This window comes from Thamnophis elegans, chromosome 3 (assembly GCF_009769535.1).
Source record: "Thamnophis elegans isolate rThaEle1 chromosome 3, rThaEle1.pri, whole genome shotgun sequence".
Lineage (NCBI taxonomy): Eukaryota > Metazoa > Chordata > Lepidosauria > Squamata > Colubridae > Thamnophis > Thamnophis elegans.
The window spans coordinates 36,139,344-36,155,000 of NC_045543.1; the positions used below are offsets into that span (position 1 = coordinate 36,139,344).

The 15,657-nt window shown below is 41.6% G+C and overlaps 1 protein-coding gene across 5 annotated transcripts in view; it reads left to right on the forward strand.

Annotated features, from left to right (window-relative positions):
• Positions 1–10,067: 10,067 nt before the first annotated feature.
• Positions 10,068–15,657, forward strand: part of HDAC4 (histone deacetylase 4) — a 286,678-nt gene continuing 281,088 nt past the window's right edge. For all 5 annotated transcript variants that reach the window (XM_032214587.1, XM_032214590.1, XM_032214588.1 and 2 more), the window contains exon 1: positions 10,068–10,243. The gene's annotated coding sequence lies outside the window, so the exon portion shown is untranslated. The remainder of the gene's footprint in view (positions 10,244–15,657) is intronic.

Consider the following 15,657-nt stretch of genomic DNA (forward strand, 5'->3'; position numbering starts at 1 on the left):
AAAGGGGTGAAACCAGTACTATACTATGCACAGAGTTATTATAAATGATTTCTATGAAAGGCAGTAGGTCAGCCCAATTATCTTGCTGATAATTTACATAACATAACTAAGGTACTGTTCCAGAACTAAATTAGTGCATTCACATACCTGTTAGTTTGTGGATATGAGTGGAGCTTAGCCCCAAGTGAAGCCTAACTACTTAAGAAATTCCTGTCAAAACTGAGATGTGAATTATACCCCCTATCTGAAATGAGGTGGTCAGGAATTCTATGTAACTGATACGTGTGATGGATGAAAAGTTTAGCGGGGAAGAAGGCGGGGCTTAGCAGTGAGAAGATGGAGTTTTAGGCTACTCCTGAAATTCCTCTATACCAAAGGATTTTTGGACGGGTTCTTTGAACCCTAGCTGTCCCGGAGACGACAGTGAAGGTGGGGAGGGACCCAGGACCCCAGAGATATCCGCAAATCTCTGGGGGGGGGTATTAACTCCTCGTGCCAATTCCTTTTTGGATTAGCTGCGTGCTAACTGAAACTGCAGGTTGCCCCTAAGAATGGAAGAAGTGATGTCATCTGGTAAGCTGATTTTATTATCCAAGAGAGACTGTTCGTGTTAAAAAATTAAGCTAACTGAATCCAAAGAACAGGAAGATTTAGCGGCGAATTGGCTCTTTCTAATGGATTTATGACTGGTGGTTACTTTACTTTTTAAATGCTTCAAGAAACTCCGCAACATCCTCCCCCCTCTGAATCTCCCTAAGTGGATCGTAAAACTTATCTCCTACTAATTAGCCCGTCACGATTCGACATTTTTATTACTTTACTATCTAGTTCTGTTTACAACTAGATAAGATTGACAGCCTGTAAGAGACTAAAAAAAAAGTGCTTCGAAGCCTGTAAGGAAAAAAAAGAGAGCTTCTATTTTAACTACGACACATCATGGCGTCCCAAAATACCTCTAAGATTTCATTTCAGACTCTTTTCTCTGTCTTTGACTCTTACCAAAAACTGGAAAGAAAACTGGATCAATTGATTCTAAAATATGAAGTTAAAACTGAGATCGTTGAATGCTTAAATGTTCCTGAAACACAAATGGAAAATGTGAGAAATGGTGTCTGGTCTATCTCAGAGGAAGAAAGGAGGGGGGAAGTTATAAAGACGATTCATTTAAAGAGACAGTGCGCAGGAGGAATGGAGAATCCACCCTTGAGAATTAAAGTTAATTTGGGAAATTTTATAAGCCTAGGACAACGTTATTACTTCATCACCGACATTCAGAATCCAAAGGTGCCGAAATATTTTTGTTTGGATTTGCTTATGGAAACATTTGGTAAATTTATCCAACGAATGGCTATCGGACGGAGGAAATCTCGTTGGAGGGACACAGGCTGACAGATGGGACAATACAATTTAAAATTAGCTAGATCGGATTACTTCAATTTGTAATAGATATAGCTGAATAATGACTGATATGGATAGCAATATATATAATTTGGAACTGGCTGATAGATTGATGAATATAATTGAAAACTAGTTAAATCTAATTGCTTCTTCGTGTAACAGATATTGCTGAATAATAATTGATATTGATAGTAATGTATATAATGTGGAGTTGATATGATAACTAACAATTGGATATGAGAAAATATCTTTAGATTATACATAAAGAGTATTAACTATAATAATTAGCACTATTAAAAAACTAAATAAAATCCATACAATCAAATGTTAATCAATACTGGGAAAATGTTATGATATATGATATAATTGAATATTATGGATGTTTAACTAAAATAGAATATGAGGATTTGATGATAATAGAGGATTTTACAAATAAGTAAATGAACTGCCAGCATGTGTTATGGACTAATTCCTTAGCATAGCTAAGGATGAAGGATGTTTAAATAACCATAATAATTAAAACTGGAGGTATAATGATGTTGATATGGTAAATATTCGAGTTAAGATATCTGAATTAATAGGAGCTAACGGAAGAGAAGCACCAAAACATGTTGTAACCAGTTGATATACTTCTTATTTTTTCATAATAGACACCTGTGTTTTGTTTTGTTTTTCTGATTGTTGTTTTTGTCTTTTTTTGTATTATCTGTAATTGATTGATATATTAAGAAAGATGTTGTACCCGTTTTAAACTAAAACTAAAAAACATTTAATAATTAAAAAAAAAGTTTAGCAAGCATTTTAGACAATTATATTTTAGAGCATGAAACAAAATGCACTTGTTTGGAAAAAAGAACTGAAACAACCCAAATAATCATGCTCCCTCCACTCTCAGCATCTCCACTATAAACTCCATGAAGATTTCCTTCCAGGGGGCCCTAGGCCTAGCCACATTCTTTAAGAATCATGTGGGCATCCTTGAGGGTCATTTAGCAGCTGCACAACAGTTTTGGAATCATGAGCCTCCTGTAGGACAAGGCCACTTAGGCTGGCAGGCATATGCAATTTGGCTCCAATCCATGCCAAGCCATCACGCATGGTGTAATTATTTGTGTGAGACAGAAACCATTCATTGGTTTTTAACACCCACTTCAACTCCATGCACAACTCAGTTTGGAGCTCAGGCTCTGATTTTCTCTGAGCTGTAGTAATCACCTGGGCAGCTAATTGCTTACAAGGGATAATTGACGAGATTACTTCAGGTCTAGCACAATTATATTGAGACAATTTGAACAAAGCATCAGCCATGAAGTTCCCCACCCCCATATATATAATGCAGCATGAAATTAAAATGATTAAAGTACTGTGCCCAACAAACTTGCTTAGGTGACAATTTCCTTGGGGTTTTTAAAGCTTCCAGGTTTTTGTGACCAGACCACACCTCAAAGGATTGTTCTAGAAATTGCCTCCAAGTTAGTAATGTCTATTGCACAGCAAATGCTTCCTTCTCCCAGACTGCCCATCTCTTTTTGATCTCAGTTATTTATAAAAAACCCTTGGCATTCACCTGCAATAGCATGGCTCCCTCAGCTCCCACAGCTTAGAATCAGCTTGGATCACAAATGGGGTGTCATGGTGTTTAAGCATGGGCTCGCCCAGTGACCATCTGGCTTGAACAGGTTTCTCCTTGAGCTGCAGCTTCTCCAGCCACTCTGTCTCCTTCTGGCAGCAGTGTGGCTGGGGAGGTTAACCCCAGGGCTCCCTAGTCTTACTGGTCACTCCCATGGGTTGACATTGTGTGCTCAGCCCCCGCGGTAGACTAGGTCTCTGGGTTGGCTGATAAAGCAGATCTTGCTTAATGTCAGGCCTGCCTCCATTCAAAATCCAAGAACACTGAGTGCTGTGTGTTTATGTAAAAGGCAGCACTAATCATGGTAGCACAAGAACAGGCACTGTCCAGAGTCATAGAAGCAGGGATTTACCACACTAGTTAGAATCCAAGGGGTAGATCAGTGTCTCTCAGCTGAAAGATGTGTGGACTTTAAATATCAGAATTCCTCAGCCCGTCATCAAGGAGTTTCCACAGAAGGTCATGGAGAATAATAGAGCTAAGAATCTGTGGGAGTTCCAAATCCAGATGGACAGGCAGACATTAGATAATCAACCATACACTGTAATAGTAGACAAATTAATAGACAAAGACCAGAAGAGCTTAGGAGGACAGGCAAGCAGGTGGGCGAGGTGAGTCACCCCTCGATGTGAGTGATGTTCAGTTGGCCATGCCCACTCAGTCACATGCCCATCCATCCATGCCTACCCAGCCAGTCATTAGGGCAGAGAACCAGTTGTTAAATTATTTGAATCCCACCACTGGTTGTAGGGCTCCTTTGGCATTAGCCAACGAGAGTATGGCGCCTACAGCCATGTCGCTGGCATCGGCCTGGACCACAAACAGGGCATCCGTGTTGGGATGTTTAAGTATGAGTTCAGCAGCAAATAGTCACTTGATTTTCTCAATGGCTGCTTGGCATTCCATCATCCACTGAAGGGGATAGCTAGGCTTGGACATGGCCTCTCCCTTTGTTTTCAGAAGGTTGGTAATGGGTAATGCAATCTTCGCAAATGATGGGATGAATTGCCTGTAAAATTTTCAAAACCCGGGAAACTTTGCAACTGCTTTCTGGTGTAAGGGGGCGCCCATTCCAAGACCACCCACACTTTCTCATGGTCACCTCTATTACTTCATGTGATATATGATAACCCAAATATTCAATTTTATACTGGTGAAGTTCACACTTAGACAATTTAGCGTACATTTCAGTGGCCCTGAATTTGTTCAGCACTAACTACACATGTTCCTCTATAGTTTCAGTGTATATAGAATGTCATCTAAGTAAGCCAGGACTCCTTTATACAAATGCTCATGCAGCATTTCATTGATCAATTGCATGAACACAGCAGGTACCCCTTGTAATCCAAACAAGAGCACCCTCAACTGGAAGTAGCACAAAGAGCAATTGAAAGCAGTTTTCCACTCATCTCCCTCTTTAACAGTAAGCTAGTAAGCTTCCCTCAAGTACAACTTAGTAAAGATTTTTCCTTTGGCCAGATGTGCCATCATGTCCTTCATTAGGGACAGTGGCTAAACATTCTACACACTGTGTTGAGCCCTTTATAATTAGAATTAGAATTAGAATAAGTTTATTTATAGGCCGCCCTTTTCCCTGAGGGGACTCAGGGCGGCTAACAACTTATATGGGGAGGGGATACATACAGTAACATATAACATAACACGTAATTAAAAATAAACAACATTGATTCATCATTCGGGTGGGGGCGAATCCAGTCTTTACCCCCAGGCCTGACGGGATAGCCAGTTCTTGAGGGCTGCGCGGAAGGTCTGAAGGGTGGTGAGGGTACGAATCTCCACGGGGAGATCGTTCCAGAGGGTCGGAGCTGCTACAGAAAAGGCTCTCCTCCGCGTAGTGGCCAGCCGGCACTGGCTGGCAGATGGCACTCGGAGGAGGCCTAACCTGTGAGATCTAATGGGTCTCGAGGAGGTAATTGGCACTCACAGATGAAGACACCTATCCTTTTTCTCACAAACCAACACTGGGGCAGCCACTGAGGTCTTGCTGGTTGGATGAAGCCCTGCTTTAGATTCTTGTTAATAAAGGCCTGTAGTTCATCCAGTTCTTGTGGGGTCATCATGTATATTTTTGGCTTAGGGAGTTTTGCCCCAGGTAGGATTTCTATGCTGTAGTCTGTGAAGCGATGGGGAGGGAGCATGTCAGAGCCCACTCACTGAATGTCTCCCTGAGGTCCCAGTATTCCTTTGGGATTTTCTCCTCTCTGTCTGGGTGCTCACTCACTACAGCACCCAGCTTCCTTGCAACCTGGGTTTGCAGTGTGGGTGGGGTTTTGACTTATCAGAGGGTCATTGTCGGAACTGGTCTCACTCTCCTCTGGTGGGGTCAGAGTTCCCAGCTTCTTCTGGGCAGGAGGGGTGAACTCAATGACCTCTGCCCCTCCAGTGCTGTTTCACAGTGCTTTGCTGGCTGCTTCTCAGGCTCCTCCCCCCCAGTTGCTGGCTTAGAGCTTGGTTTGACAAGGCAATCAACTGCTTGGTGCCCCTCCTTCCTGCACTTGAAACATACCGTGGACCTCAGTTTGGGTGCTGGCCTGCCTTTGGCAGCTTTCAGGGCTTCTTTAGGGGCAGGGGGAGAAGGCTTGCTCCAGCTGTGGTTTCCATGGTGCTAGTCTCTAGCCAGATCAATTTCCACCTCATCTGCCAACACATACCAGTGCTGGAGATCTTGAGCCCCACCCCCCAGGAGATGCAGCATTAATAGATTTCCTCATTAAGCCCATTTTTGTAGCACTCCATAGGAGTTCTGGGGCCATCCAGGCATGTGGTAGGCCAGCTCATGAAACTCCTGGATGTATCCTGCCACTGACCTCTGCCCCTGGTTGATAGCCTTCATCCTGGTCCTAGTCTTGCATTTGGCTAGGGAAGTGATGGCAAATCTTTTAGAGACCAAGTGCCAAAACTGTAACCCAAAGCCCACATTTATAGCAAAATGCCAACACAGAAAGTTATCTTGAATAATGAGGTTTTACTACCTAAAATAAATGCACTTTTATGCCCCTTCTTTTTTCTGCTTTTGAAATATTACATTTAGCAAAAATAAAAAAGAAAAAGATTTGTAATATAATGTTTCTCTTTCCCTCCCTCTCTGTCAGTATATAAGTAATTATGCACTGGAATAGACATCGTAACAGATCAGCCAATGGGGACTGTTTGGTGACTCAGATGGCTCACAGCTTAAGTGTGGCTTAGCCTAACTGATCTGTATAAATATAAGTTGTTGTGCTTATATTAGTTTGTTGCTTCTGTTAACTGTGCTTCTGTGAATATTGCTTCTGTACTTCTAGATTCTGAGTTTCTGGTTCTGGCTTCTGCTGTAGGGTATTGTATATAAAGAAGTTTCTTATTTAAATGAATCAGGGGTGAAATGCTACCAGTTGATGCCAGTTCGCCTGAACCAGTAGTAACAAATGCTACTGTTCACCCAAACTGGTAGTAAAAAAATGCTTAACAAAGTAAAAAAAATGTTCTGATGATAAGTTGTTCTGCGTGATGGTAGGAATTTTTTTTAAAAAATTTTTTTAGCATTTGTTGTCCATTTCTGTTCCCAGGAGGCTTTCCTGAGGCCTGCTAGGCCAAAACCAGGGATGGGGGTGGAAAGAAAGAAAGAAAGAAAGAAAGAAAGAAAGAAAGAAAGAAAGAAAGAAAGGGGGATGGGAGAAAAAAGGGAGGGATGGGAGAAAGAAAGAAAGAAGAGAGAGAGAGAGAGGGATGGAGGGAGGGAGAGAAAAAGGAGAGTGGGGAAGGAGGACCACAAACCTGGCACTAGACACAGCTTCAGAGGATACCTTGAAAGACCACAGCAATCCAGGGCTAGAAGGGACCTGGAGGGCATCTAGTCCAACAGGACATTGTTAAAGTGAGTTTCGGTCTTTTGACCCACCAGTCACATGACTACATAGCCATGCCCACTCAGTCACATGACCCCACCAAGCCACACCCAAAGAACTGGTAGATAAATCACTGAGGGTCTAATCAACATCCAGTATGATGTTGTGTGACACTCATCTTCAGGTATTTCATCCATCTGGAGTCCTAGGATCATTGGCCTTGACAGGGTATAAACAACTCCACTGAGCAGCGCAATAATTCTGGAGAGCAAACCTCCCTTCCAGTTCACATGGGACTTCATCTCACCAGCTCACTTCCCCATCCCAATTACCCCCTCCCCCCATTACTTTGGCAGTTGATAGCAAGCATGCAGCAAACTCAAACCCCATGCTGGAGATCCAGCTGACAGGCCCCATGTACAACATGTTCTAATAATCAAAAAATGAATGACTATGGCTGTGATGGTGAACCTATGGCATGTATGCCACAGATGGCACACGGAGCCATTTGTTAGGGCACGCGAGGCATTGCCCTGTCAGCTCCAGTGCACATACACGCACTGGCCAGCTGACTGCGGCTTTCATTTTCGGCCATTTTTCACCCTCCGGAGGCTTCCCTGAAGGCTCTGTAGGGCGAAAAACAACCCAATGTGCAAACTGGAAGTTCAGGAAGTTCAGGAAGGGCCCTATGGGTAACCCGGAAGTCCGGTTTATGCGTTGGGCTGTTTTTCACCCTACAGAAACTTCAGGAGGCTTCCCTGAAGTCCGTTCCCACACTTCTGGTTTGCCCATAGGGCGAGTGTTACTTCCTGGATTTTCCGGAGGGGAGGGGCACGGAGGTTGGAGGTCTGCTCGTGTAGCACAAATGGTGGCAAAGTTTCTTTGAAAAATATTTCCCTGACTAATTTCACCATTTCAATTTGCTCAGTTCTTTGTATTAACATCTACATAATTCTGGGTTGACTTGGAATGCAAGCCTGCTGGTAAGTGAACTGGGTTTTTTTCTTTTATTTTTTTAATGTATTTTAAAATAATATTTTATTTATTGTGCATAGGATTTTTAAAAATTCTGTGTGGATTCTTTTTTTAAATTGTCTTAGACTATTTAAAAAAAGATTCTATCCAAAATAAATTGAAGTGAAACCATGTTTAAAAATTCTATGCACAATACTTTGAAATATATTGTGCATAGAAAGAATAGTTTGAAATGTTTTACTTCAATTTATTCTGTGTGGATTCTTTTTTTAAATTGTCTTAGGCTATTTAAAAAAAGATTCTATCCAAAATACAAAATACCAGCTGCAGTTATTCACTTAAGAACTGTGGCAAGAAAGGTGGTATAATGGGTTTAGTGACCAAAGTTACAATGGCATTGAAAAAAGTGACTGATGACCATTTTTCACACTTAAGCTACCATTTTCACACTTAGCAACCGTTGCAGCATCCTCATGGTCACGCGATCAAAATTTTGATGTTTGGCAACAGATTCGTATTTATGATGGTTTCAGTGTTCTGGGGTCATATAATCACCTTTTGACAAAGTCAAATGGGGAAACCAGATTCACTTATGTTACTAACTTATCAGCTGCAGTTATTCACTTAAGAACTGTGGCAAGAAAGGTGGTATAGTGACCAAAGTTACAATGGTATTGAAAAAAGTGACTGATGACCATTTTTCACACTTAAGCTACCATTTTCACCCTTAGTGACCGTTGCAGCATCCTCATGGTCACGCGATCAAAATTTTGATGTTTGGCAACAGATTCGTATTTATGATGGTTTCAGTGTTCTGGGGTCATATAATCACCTTTTGACAAAGTCAAATGGGGAAACCAGATTCACTTATGTTACTAACTTATCAGCTGCAGTTATTCACTTAAGAACTGTGGCAAGAAAGGTGGTATAGTGACCAAAGTTACAATGGTATTGAAAAAAGTGACTGATGACCATTTTTCACACTTAAGCTACCATTTTCACCCTTAGTGACCGTTGCAGCATCCTCATGGTCACGCGATCAAAATTTTGATGTTTGGCAACAGATTCGTATTTATGATGGTTTCAGTGTTCTGGGGTCATATAATCACCTTTTGACAAAGTCAAATGGGGAAACCAGATTCACTTATGTTACTAACTTATCAGCTGCAGTTATTCACTTAAGAACTGTGGCCAGAAAGGTGGTATAGTGACCAAAGTTACAATGGCATTGAAAAAAGTGACTGATGACCATTTTTCACACTTAGCAACCATTTTCACACTTAGCGACCATTGCAGCATCCTCATGGTCACGTGATCAAAATTTTGATGTTTGGCAACAGTTACAATTTATATTTGTAAATTGTAGTTATGTTGAAATAAAAAAAATATTACAATACTATTTTTGCGTTGTATGAAAATTTTTGTTGCTCCGTATAAAATTTTTAATCCCCCCCCCCCCCCCGGGTCAAAGGTGTCCCTCTTTACCAATCTGAAAATCTGGTCACCTTATCAATGCCTGAAATGCACTACCTTGTTACATCTTCAAATCCCCATAACTTTAATCTTAAACTGTCTACTATTGACCTCACCCCATTCCTAAGAGGTCTGTAAGGGGCGTGCGTAAGACCACCATCCTGCCCACCGTCCCTGTCCTACTGTTCCCATTTATTCATACCCATTTCATTCATACTCATGTTTATTCTTATACCTATTATCTTGTAAATGATTGACAAATCAAATAAGTAAATAAAAATAAATAAATAAGTTTCATTAGGTCCATTGGAATTGGCTTATTTGTCAACACTGTTTAAAGACTGCACTGATCACTTCGGCAGTTTTTTAAAAAAATCAATGAGAATACAAGGTTCCAGAGCAGTGTTACATCATAGGAATTCAGTCAAGTTTGAAATGTTTCAACGTATTTAGCATATGCGTAGGACGGCAGACTGCTGCTTCCCCCGACTCGTATGAAAAGACCCCAGTAATGCGAAGAATTTATATCAATTAAATGATGGACCTCCTACTTCCGAAATCTTCCAAATACTGTGCAATCCCAAGGCTACAAAACTTGTCTCCCTTTCCCTTCTGAAAGGGGGTGGGAGGGAAGCGAGCCGCGAGGGACTGCGGAAGAGGAAAAATCGGAGTGTGTCTATTAATAGCTTCATTCTCCGATTGGCTTAAAGGGAGCAAGAAAAAAAAATAGTCTGAACCACGTGGGTTACTATGTGAAAATTCCAAGATGGCGCGTTCCGTCATGAGCTGACTTTGTTGGTGGCGCGCGCACCGTAGCGGTAGCGCCGAGGGCTGTTCTACTCCTCTTCCTCGCCAACGGCAACTTCCGTGGGGTCATTCGTTCCTTATTCTTGTTTTCTTCTTCTCTTTTCAAACACAGGTCAGTATCTGGCGCAGAGGCTTCCTGGAAGATCGCGGCATGACAGTTATTGCCCAATCATTACGGCACCTTTCCTTTAAACCACGGGGAGAGGTTGCGGCTGAAGGATCTCCTCCTGCGCCTTTAAGGCTGGGAATGGATCCCCTCGGAGATAACTGGGGAGGATTGGAGCCGGGGGAAAGGAACAGAATATTCTTCAGGCCCATGGGGTGATTGACGCTGTAAGAGCACCAATCGGGGCCTCGTTCGAAGGCTGGTGGTGGTTTTGAGCCATCATCCGAGTCATCCCCACTTCGGACATCGGTTTCGTGGGGGCCGTTGAAGCCAGGGTGGGGTTGCGCTTTTTTAACAGATCGTGCCTACCAAAGGGTGGAAGGCGGGATTTAGAGCATTCATCGACACTGGTCCCATCTTGTCCCCCTCTCCCCTTCCTTTGCCGTGAGTGGCCACCTTCTCGGCTTCGAGGAAGCGTGTCCTTTAAGCGCCGTCTGTTTATTTGCATTTTTTTGTGAATGAAGCGGGTGGATCCAAGAACCGCACCCGTCTAGCGCTCTAAGAAATCCATTCCCTCCTGCTTAACCTGGGCTGAATGAGCAATGGCTGGACGGGTGAGTGCGGGGTGGGAATAAGATGCAGCTAAGCATGAAAACTCCCCTTGGGGTGAGGCTGGCTGGTGTCCCTCCCAACAATCCCGGCGGCGAAGGCGAAGCGGGTGGAGGAAGGAAAGGCCGAGGCGCTATGAAGGACATTCGGCCGGGCGGTCAGCCGGGAAGAGGTCTTCAGTTTTTCAGTCGCCAACTCACTGTGGAGGATAGGCCGTAAATCTATCTCGCATTTTCTCGTAGAACGGAGATACTGGGATTAACCGTTTTCATTTAAATACAGATTGTCATACTAGTAAGATTAAAAAGTGGTATTGCGAAGGAATGGAGAGGGACCACGATAAATCTACCGCAGCGAGGACAGCAGTTGCAAAGAAAAATGTGGACCTTTTTACACAGTAACAGACATAGGATGGCATTAAATGGGTAGTGTTTGCTTCACTCAGATGCATAATTGTATAATTAGATCTATATATAAGAGCATTTGCAGGCAATGTATTGGACTGGAAAGGTTGAAATTCCGTGCGTGGGAGATGGGGGCTCATTTGCCTAATCCTGTTGTCAAAGGTTACCCGTTGAAAGAATGGGGGAGTTAGATTTTTGGAGAAAGGGTGAGATAACAGTTTAATCATTTTCATAATAATGTAATGTAATATAATAGTCTCTATGAAGGTACTGTTGTTACAGTGTATAGCCTGCTTATTGCACTGCTTGCAGTATTTTTTCTATATAGCAGACATATCTACCAGATAAAGATAACACCTTGTTCATCTAAAATGTAATCTGGTATTTGAGAGCATACTATAACAAGTTTCTCTGGCAGCTATTGCTAGGAGGTTATTTGCAACTTAACAGGATTCACATATAGATCTTAGCTATATTGATATCTTTCTAGTTCCTTGTCCAGTACAGGTAATCCTCGACTTGCAACAGCACATTTAGTGACCATTCAAAGTTACAAGAGCACTGAAAAATCTGACTTATTTTTCACCTGATCGTTGCAGTATCTCTATGGTCAAGTAATCAAAATTCAGACTCTCATGTATGATGGTTGCAGTGTACTCAGGTCATGTGATCATCTTTTGCAACCTTTTGCAAAACAAAGTCAATGGGGAAGCCTGATTCACTTAAACGTTTCACTAACTTAACAGCTGCAATGATTTATTTAACAACTGGCAAGAAAGGTCATGAAATGAGGCAAAATTCATTTAACAAATGTCTCATTTAGCAACAAATTTTGGGCTCAGTGGTAAGTTGAGGACCATCTGTATATTTCAGTAGCTATATCTTTGATAGAATGAAACCTTCACGTACATAAAAGTCCTATGTTTCGGCTGATACTACTACTCTCCCCCAAACTCCACCAGAAATGAGTCTTTGTGAGACTTGTCGGGCAGCTGAAGCCTCTTGGAGCAGGATGCTTTGCAGGGCCCCAAAGACTCATTTCTAGTGGAGTTTGGTGGAGAGAAAGAAATACTTCTGCTGCTTCTGCTGCTTTCTTTGCGTGCAGCCAAAAGCAGAAGCAGCAGAGACTCTGGGAAAATTCAAAAAAAGTCTGCAAGAACACCCTCTCCCCCGTTTTCCTACCGTCCGTTCATTATTCGAGATCGCAGGACACACACACACTCTCCTCCCCCCTTCTCTCAAACACACTCACAAACATCTCATACACATCCCACCCCCTCCAAGGCAGCGACATCTCTTCAGTAACCTGCTTTCCAGCTTCATTCTCCACTTTGCATGCAGGGCAAGAAGTCTAAAAAATGTATATTGTACAGTAGTTCAGACCTTCCAACTTCTCATTAAAAAAAAAAAATCTTGCGAAGTTGGAAGGTCTCTACTATTTTTTTGACCATAGTCCCCCAGACTTCTTGCCCTGCATGCGCAGCGGAGAATACAGCTGGAAAGCAGGTTAGTGAAGGGATGTGGCTGCCTTGGTGGGGGTGGGGGTGTGAGGGGGGAGGGAAAGAGAGGGTCCTGCGATCCCAAATAAAGAATGATTGGTAGGAAAATTGGGGGGGGGGGTTTCTACAGACTTTCGACTATCTCTTTCTGGGCGTGGCACTTCTGCTTGTTGGGCTACTTCCTGAAGCTGGCAGCTTGCAGCCAGCCACTTTGCTTTTTCCTCTTTTTCCTCATGGGAGGATTGTGTGGTGACACTAGTAGTAGGTGGAGGCAGAGGCGATCCCAGTGCACTGGCCTGTTCATCCCACTGTCTCTTGGCTTGCCTGCAGCTGTACTGAAGATTGCCTGCCTCTCCTGTGCCGCCGCCGCCGCCACACAAGCCTCCCAAAAAGAGGGGAAAAGCAAAGCAGCTGGCTGCGGAGATACTGGTTTTGGGGAACTGGCCCAAAAAGTAGAAGTGCTGCGCTCAGAAAGAGAAGGGCAAAAGCGGTATTTGTGCTGCCCTAAGGGGCCAGGGGGCTGCAGCTGGACAGTTCCGTCCCTGCACCCCACTTGTGCTGGCTAAGCCCATTCCCCAGGCTTATTGTAGGGGTAGGGGTAATATTAGGCCCAACCTCCAAAGATTTGGGTTGGGCTTATTATTGGGGTAGGTTGTGTTTTCAGAGAAACACTAACAGCGGGTAAAGTAAAACATTCTGATGTAAGACAATTTTGTATGTATTAATATAATCTATATATATATTCCCATGCTCTTTTTCTCTATCATGTGTTTGCATGTGGGAGTAATTGCATTCCTTCTGCTGTTTTCTTGAATCAGTGCAATAATTAGAAATGATACTTCATTTAAACCTATTGCTGAAACAAACATCTGTCCGCATGTGTTATATGTATGAATGTTTATGAAACACTGAAGTGCAAGCAAGTTTAGCACTGAACATAAGAATGATAATTATATGTTTGATAATTGTAACATTTGCCAATGATATTTTTGTATATGGTACACTTTCCACTTGAGAATTTAAGAAAATATTATATTCACTATATGTGTGGATATATACTGGTATTTCTATTACCTGTTTTTATCATCTACTCTGAATTTTGTTGTTGACTGTAAAAACTCATGCCACAGTAGTTTGGATACTGTTCAGGGTATTGAATGGTTTCAATTTTGCCAAATTAATTTCATTAGGTTCCTTTGTTGTGTTTAAAAATGTCCTACTTGAATTTAGAGTTTATTTGAACTTTTATCCTTTCAATGATTCTACCCAGATGTTTTTCACAACTTCGCATTATATTTTTCTTATATATGGGTACCTTAATTCTTCTCTTTCTTCACGTTTCCCCCACAGTTCACCTTCTCCATGTTGTCTATGGCTTGCCTAAAGATGACAAGATATTGGAAGTCAATGAAATAAAATCAATGAAAATTAAGCCAGCTTTTTAAAAAAAATGATTTTGTTGTGGGAAATAAAGTATATAAAACACATAGCATTCTTGGCAATTTCAACATTGCAACTGAAGTATAGTCCACATTCAGTGCTCTGTGCATAAAAATGTAAATAATTGGAACAAGCATGTATTTAAAAAGTGTACTTTTCTTGGGCAAATTAGTGTTTGTTTCCTGAGAAGAAGAATTGCATTATTGTCCATGGATTTGAGAGTGGTAGTATAGGGATCTGATACCATACATATTTTTAACACAAGTCTCCCTATTACAGAAATTGTAATAGTAAACACTGAGAATATATAAATATTGTACTATTTTACCTATAATTTAAAAAAAAACATTAGGATGTATTCACTTTTGCAAAATCCAAAGTAACAATTCCTAAGAAAATATTTTTTTCAGCTTTCTAATCTTACTCCTTTAATATTTGTTTAACTACACTTATAGTTTAATATCTGAATTATATCATTTGTCTTCCTTCAGATTTCAGATTTAATTTATTTGTATGCCGCCCTTCTCCGGGAGGGACTCAGGGCAGCGAACAACTCAAAAGGGGAAAGGGGATACAAACACAATACATATAATTAAAATACACAAGTCATACGGCCATACAAGTCGAGAGGGGAGGGGAACTCATCAACCCCAGGCCTGCCGGCACAGCCAGGTTTTGACGGCTTTCCGGAAGGCCTGGAGAGGGGTGAGGGTCCGAATCTCCGCGGGGAGTTCATTCCAAAGGGCCGGAGCTGCAACAGAGAAGGCCCTCCCCCGGGTAGTAGCCAGATGGCATTGGCTGGTAGACATGATTCCTTCATGATTTATAGGCCCTGGCTACCTTGTTATTTATCTTGGATAATAAAATCTTTCAATAAACCAGAAATGCATGCTTAAAAAAATACTACACATGTTTAAATACTTCTGAAAGCAGGTAGAAGATACAAAAATTAAGGCAAGCTGATGAAATTGTTAAAAATTGTGATAGAAATGTTAGTAAAAATGTAATGATAAATTATTTAGTTATATGAACAACTTGAAGTTAATAGGTATTGGCTTGATTCAGGGAAGCTGTTCCTTCTATTGTCTGTTCTGGGCTAGAGTCTAAGTTACAATGACCTCAGAGAAAGTGACTTACAACCTTACTAACAAGTATCGTAACACTTCCACAGTTATGTGGTAGTAATTTGGGTGCTTGGCAACCAGTTAGCATTTGTGACTGTAGCAGTGTCTTGGATTTAAATGGAGGTGGTTATGTGATGACTCACATTTATGACCATACAGAATTGCGGAAATTCTGGTTACAATTATGGTCATAAATCAAGGATTACTTCTATAACAAAGTAATTATTGTATTTCAATTGCTTTTCAGATGTATATTTTTAAAATTAAAATTGAGAGGATGCTTTTGATGTACCAGTCTAATAAAATTAATAAATAGTAGCGCACAACAGTTTTGAATTTCTTGG